We start from the raw sequence: 5918 nt of genomic DNA on the forward strand, positions 1-5918 counted from the left end.
CCCTTACAGTCTGTGTGCTCATTATCATGTGCTCATTGCTATCCCACTTTCTGTGTGGGGGAAGTTTTTGGTTTCTAGAATGTAAGAGGATCCTCCGGAAAGGATTTCTATCTGTTACTACTGGGGGACGCAATGCTCATGCCTACCAGCCATATAGTAAACGGATGTCATAATTGCGCGTCTGTTTTAAATCAGTTATGCAAAATAACAGAGTTTGGGGATGCAAATAGCTACAGCATGCTTTACCTAAAATTTGTTAAACAAGTGTGTTTATCCTTCCTCCATGTCTACATTCTCTTGATTCATTTAAGCTATAGCAACATCCTCAGCAGTCCCCTGCAATGGATGGTTGTGAGATTTATCTCTGCTTTCCCTCAGAATCATAGTGCAAACCTTTGGGGGAGTCGCATTGTTTGGATCTCACATGTCCCTCAAAGGCACACGTGTTAAAGGATTGTTCTAGAAGGTAGCACTATTGGACCAAGTGAGAAGTCACTGGGCGACAGAGAATGGCCTGAAGGGCCCTGGACTAGGCCTTGTTCACTTTGCTCCCTGGATCATGGTGATGTAGGTGCTCCCATGCTCCCACTATTTGACTACCCAAAACCAGTATAGTGTATCAGAGGCTGGAACCTCAAAGGCTGAGAGGCAAATAGACACTTTCTCTTCACGAGTTGATGGTGCTAAGTTGCTAGGTTGAAGAGTGGGCGGTGCTCCCACCATTAGATTTGATTGTTCGAATCCTGGACTTTGTCTTCTATTCTCTCAAAAATGTTACCAATCATATTGCCCTCGCAGTTTCTTTATTGATGTTGTTTTTGTTTTTTGTTTGTTTGTTTGTTTGTTTTGAGACAGAGTCTCACTGTGTACTCCTACTTGGCCTTGAACTTGCAATGTGAGCAGGCAGCCTTTAAATCACGGAGATCCACCACCTGGCTCTGCCTCCCCAGTACTGAGATCAAAGGTGTGACCCACCACATCCAACATTCATGCATATCTTAAGAGAACAGGAGGGTAAGTATTTGAGAAAAGATCATTAGAATGTTATCATTTAGAAAAACATACACTTTTTGGGGTGGTCTTTGAAAACCTGTCTGGCTCTTGTTTTGGTTAAATGTTTTGTTGTTTGCCACAATTTACGGTGGTGCTGCGAGATGATTGGACGGCATAAACATTAACCCACTCAGGTGGACATCCTTCCTGTATATTCTTAACAAATTCAATGGGACCTGAGAATCCTGAGTCTCAGAATTCCAGAGTTGCAAGGAGGGGCAGCCAGAGGCTGAGGACTGGGCACATTCTCTTCATTGCATCCTGAATGGTGGCACACATGTAGCCCTGCATATCACTGTCACTGGCCGGCCACGTGGTCCCCTCCGGCGTCTATGGCTCTCAGCAAAGCCTGACTGCTCTTCTCCAGCACACTTACATACAATGTTTACATATGTGTCCGCACAGCCAAGCTTTTACCCCCGGCCCCCCGCCCCCGCCACCATTCAAACATGCAGGCTGTTTACTCGCATAAAGTACATTGCAGGAGCGGTTGTGCCTGCGAGTTCCACCCACTGCAGCCTCCAATGGCGCCGCGCTTTGTCTCTCACCCCGAGTCACCATTACAAGAGAGATGATTGTGCGGTGGGCACCTGCCTGCAGGGCCTTTCCAAAGCCCGTGAGTTCCTTGTGAGCGCGGAGAAGGCAGGGTCTCCTATTTAGGCATGTCCTGCTTCTCACTGCGTCCCTTCCGGTGGTCTAGGATGGGGGGGGGGGGTGACAGGAGGGCGACGCCCTGCCATACCAAGGCAGAGGCTTGGGTGTGTCCTCGAAGATGAATTTCAGTTAGTGGTCCAGCCCCAGAGCTTAGGTGAGGCTGAGGTTGGGGTTTCTTACCCTCTGCAGGAAAAGGCATCCCTGGGAACACAGCAACATTCTCGCGGCTTTCTCTTTTAATATTAAGCAGTTCCACCAGTTTTGCTGCCTGGCCCTACCTGGTTTGGGAACACACATACACACCCCGCGCGCGAAGTTGCTTCTACTATGCCCCAAGTTCCTTCTCGACTGTGTACCAGCAAGGAGATTGAGTTAGGGGAATGATAAGCTCCTGCCTACTTACTTACTGAAAGTCAAGTCAAAACTGACCAGCTGCAGGTCCAGAAACCGACCAAAAGCCTTGCTCTCTGAGCACTGGCTTCCAATGATCAACAATTTCCTTGTGCCTTCCGGGGGCCCGGCCCAAAGGGCCGCCAAGTGCGCAAGGCACAGTCACACCCGGTGACTAATTCAGCACTGGCGCCTTTCTCTTTTCCTGGGCTACAGACTTCTCCAAAAGTACCGCACCTTTCTTTCCCGGGACCCGCACCTCAGCGGCGCCTCCGCATCACACCAGGCGCTCGCCTAGCCTTGCACAACGCCCTCCTCCCCCGCGCGCCGTAACTCCCTCCCAGCGCATCGCTTGTACTCTCGCCACGCCGCCGCCCGCCACTGCAGCATCAAGGGGAGGAGGAGGCGGAGGAGGACCGCAGCGTGGCAGCCCGGAGCCACTTTCCCGCCCCTCCTCTCGTCGCTGCCGCGTTCAAAGGAGTCACCACTGAGCGCGCTGCAGGAGAGAGTGGCAGACCGAGGCGGCTCCGGGCAGCAAGTGAAGGGGTGCCCGCGCGGCGACGGCTGCATTGCAGACACGACTCAGGGCAGGGGGACCCCGGCTGCTGAAACGGTGAGTAAGGAGGCCCCCGCAATCTTGGCGAAAAATCGTTCTCTGCCAGACTCCCCTTCTGGACCGGGAAACCGAGCATTGCAGTCAGGGAACTTTTTGCAGCCTTGCAGAAGCGCAACTAGCTCAACTTTGCCGGCTCTGGCCCCAGGAAAGAGGCTGCAGGTGGGGAAGGCTGCTCGCTGGTCCCCTGTGTTAGGATGGGGAGGGGGAAATCTCATGGAGGTAGCGGAACGACCCCAGGTTTACTGGGCTGTGGCAAGTCAAAGGCGCGCTATGCTTGGGATTCCGGGGCAGGTGGGTGGGCAGCAGCAGGCGTTCAGGGTTGCTCCTGCAGGCGTCTCCAGGTTTCTTTACTGCGGGGTGGGGGACAACGGGGCTTCAGGAGGGCCAGGAGAGACTATTCAAATCAGGTAGCCAGGAGCGCCCGCCATCACCAAGCCAACACTGCAGCCTCAACTTTTCTGCGGGGATCCCTCTGCAGATGTGCGGGTGATGGGAAAGCATGGGGAGTCGCGGTCGACTCTACAGGAGGCTAATAGAAACCCCGTGAATGTTCAAACTCTTCCACAAATCCCCCAAAACCCGCGAATAGCATCTGTACGCCCGCACCAAAAGGCTGAGAGCAGGGAAATGTGCGGGCTGTGGCCCTTTGTAAGAATCCACACTTCTTACACTGCACCTCCATTCAGCAAAACACGATGGAGCGTCCACTATGCGCCTGGCGCAGCAAAGCGCATCTAAGAGTGAGCGGTTCTTGGGAGAAGGAACGTCCCCAATAAAAATGATGGTGATGATGATGATGATGATGATGATGATGATGATGATGATGATGATGATGATGATGATGGTGATGATGATGATGATGATGGTGGTGGTGGTGGTGATGATGATGATGATGATGATGACAGCAACAACTACTACTACCGAGGTCTCTTGATTTAAAGCCAACAGGAAATGGGGCGACAGCCCACCATTTTCTCTTGGTGGACTTTCCCCCTTCAAACTGGGTCTAGAATTGGGAGTACTTTCCCGCGTTGCTAGGACTCCTCTGACTGACCCGGGAAGATTATAGAATACCGGAATGAACTTGACTCGGGCAGCCAGCACCCCATCACAGACGCAAAGAACATCTCCGTGGGCGTGCGGGAACCTCAGGCGCCACGCGCGGGGGCGGAGAGGGAGGAGCTGAGTCACCAGCTCTGGAGGTACCGCCTGGACTACGAGAGCGAGGGTGGGGGGCGCTCGCGTCACCCTCTACGTGTGGGCGTGATGTAAATGCTGCCCCGGGATGGGGCGGGCGCAGCGGGAGGGAGGGCTAGGAGACCCAGTCTGTCTGGGAGTGCGTGTGTGCGTCAAAGGCTCCGGAGTGATGGATGCCCCGCGGCGCGCCCTGTGCAGAAAGCAGCAGACTGGGGGACCGGGGTGGGAGAATAGACTGCGGCAGGGGCGGCAGAGAAAGCCAGGCAGGACAGAGGCTGCTGGCAGGCGAAGGGCTCCGCAGTGCGCCACAGTGAGAGCGCTGGGAAGGTCCCAGGGCTCCCCTGGGTACCCAGAGATGAGGCATCTTTTAAGTCTCAGAGGGATGCCCTGATATTCCTTTCTCCCTCCGGACTCCTTTCCTTCCTGCTTGACTACAGAATTTTTTTAAAAGTTTTTTTTTAGTTAATTCTTAGTGAGAGCCAGTATCTCAGAGCCAACTCATTTTATCTTAGAGAGCTTCAAAAGGCCTAAGGCTCACCCCAAGTTTCAAGCGAAAGCTTCCGTGTTTGAGTTCATCAGGTTCTTTAACACCAGTCCGTTTCTTGAGGCTTTAGGCTAGGCCTGGCGTCTAAGTGGAATTTGAGAATGGCTTAGTAAATAACGTGGCGCATTTTTTTTTTTTGCCATGAAAATGCGTGCTAAAAGCACTGTTGATTTTGTGCTCATTGATGGAAAATTAAAAATCCAACCTTTTTTTTTTCTTTAAGACCATATTCTGGGAAGTCGATAGCAAAGCCTTGACTGAGTGAGCCCAATTCTGCAGTGTGACAAAAGGAATAAAGGGGATGGCAGACTAGCAAGGGAGAAAGGGGAAAGGGAGAAATGTAGTTATCAGGTAACCTAGACAAAGATCTGGCTGCCCAGTGTCTCCAGAGATGTTGCTTGGTCACCAGGTACCTTATGGCTGCCATCCGTCCTCCAGAGCAAAGAATGGTGAAAACCAGCTCACAGCAGACCTCTTTCTCCTCACAGAACTGTGTTCAGACGCCTTGGAAGCATAAACTATGTAGGAACAGAAAACAGGAAATAAACCCCTTCCGGGGAGAAGAAAACAGTCTTTAAAAAAAAATTATGGGGACTTTCCCAGCACTGTTACCTTAATGGAATTTGGCGTTCATTGTCAACGCCGACAACGGTCTTTTCCTGGCACTAAACTAAAAGCAAACGCCATTAGCTGCTGTCTGGAGATGGCGGGAGGGGAAGGAAGGGTCGGAGCACATCTGACTGCTTTGGGTGATGGAGTGGACAAATAAATTGGCTTGTCATGGCTCTGTGGCAGGGAAAGTCGCTTCTCCAGCCTGATCAGTAGCTTAACCTAAGAGCTTTTAGGTAAAAAATTTTGCTTGTTCAGTCAGTTCCTTAAAAGTAAATGATGCTTCAGAGACCAAGGTGCAGTTCCTAACCTCAGGGAGATTACCGAAAAGATGTCACGATATGCCAGATGTCACATGACCACCAAAAAACCCATTTTCTTTCTTTTTTTGAGGGGTGGGGGTTGAGACAGGGTTTGTCTGTAGCTTTGGAGCCTATCCTGGAACTAGCTCTTGCAGACCAGGCTGACCTCAAACTCACAGAGATAAAAACCCATTTTCTTATGATGAAGAATGTGAGCTCTTATTCTGAAATAAATTTGTTGATGACAATTTTTTTATAGAAACATCTGATTTGTCGTCTTGGCCAGCTCACTTTTGCTGTTCATCTCACCACACCCAGTGGTAGATTTCTTGGGATGGTCAAAGTGAAAATACTCTTTAGAGTCTATGCAGTTGCATTAGGGGAGAAGCCACAATCCACCAATATGTTGTCCTGCTTCCTGGTGCTCATGGAGCACATGTCTGTTTAAACTGATCCTTTAGTTCAAGTCTGTTTGCTAGCATCTGAAAGGCAGGTCTCCCTCCCTCCCTCCTTCCCTCCCTCCCTCCTTCCCTCCCTCCCTCCTTCCCTCCCT

At 51.2% G+C, this 5918-nt stretch overlaps 1 protein-coding gene across 2 annotated transcripts in view; it reads left to right on the forward strand.

Annotated features, from left to right (window-relative positions):
- Nucleotides 1-2206: 2206 nt before the first annotated feature.
- Nucleotides 2207-5918, forward strand: part of Sv2c (synaptic vesicle glycoprotein 2C) — a 188261-nt gene continuing 184549 nt past the window's right edge. The window contains exon 1 of one of the 2 annotated variants that reach the window (XM_005356459.3): nucleotides 2207-2710. The gene's annotated coding sequence lies outside the window, so the exon portion shown is untranslated. Of the gene's footprint in view, nucleotides 2711-3895; nucleotides 3916-5918 lie in introns of those variants that run through there. The other variant, XM_026783699.1, reaches the window with a different exon arrangement.

Source organism: Microtus ochrogaster, chromosome 19 (genome assembly GCF_000317375.1).
Source record: "Microtus ochrogaster isolate Prairie Vole_2 chromosome 19, MicOch1.0, whole genome shotgun sequence".
Classification (NCBI taxonomy): domain Eukaryota; kingdom Metazoa; phylum Chordata; class Mammalia; order Rodentia; family Cricetidae; genus Microtus; species Microtus ochrogaster.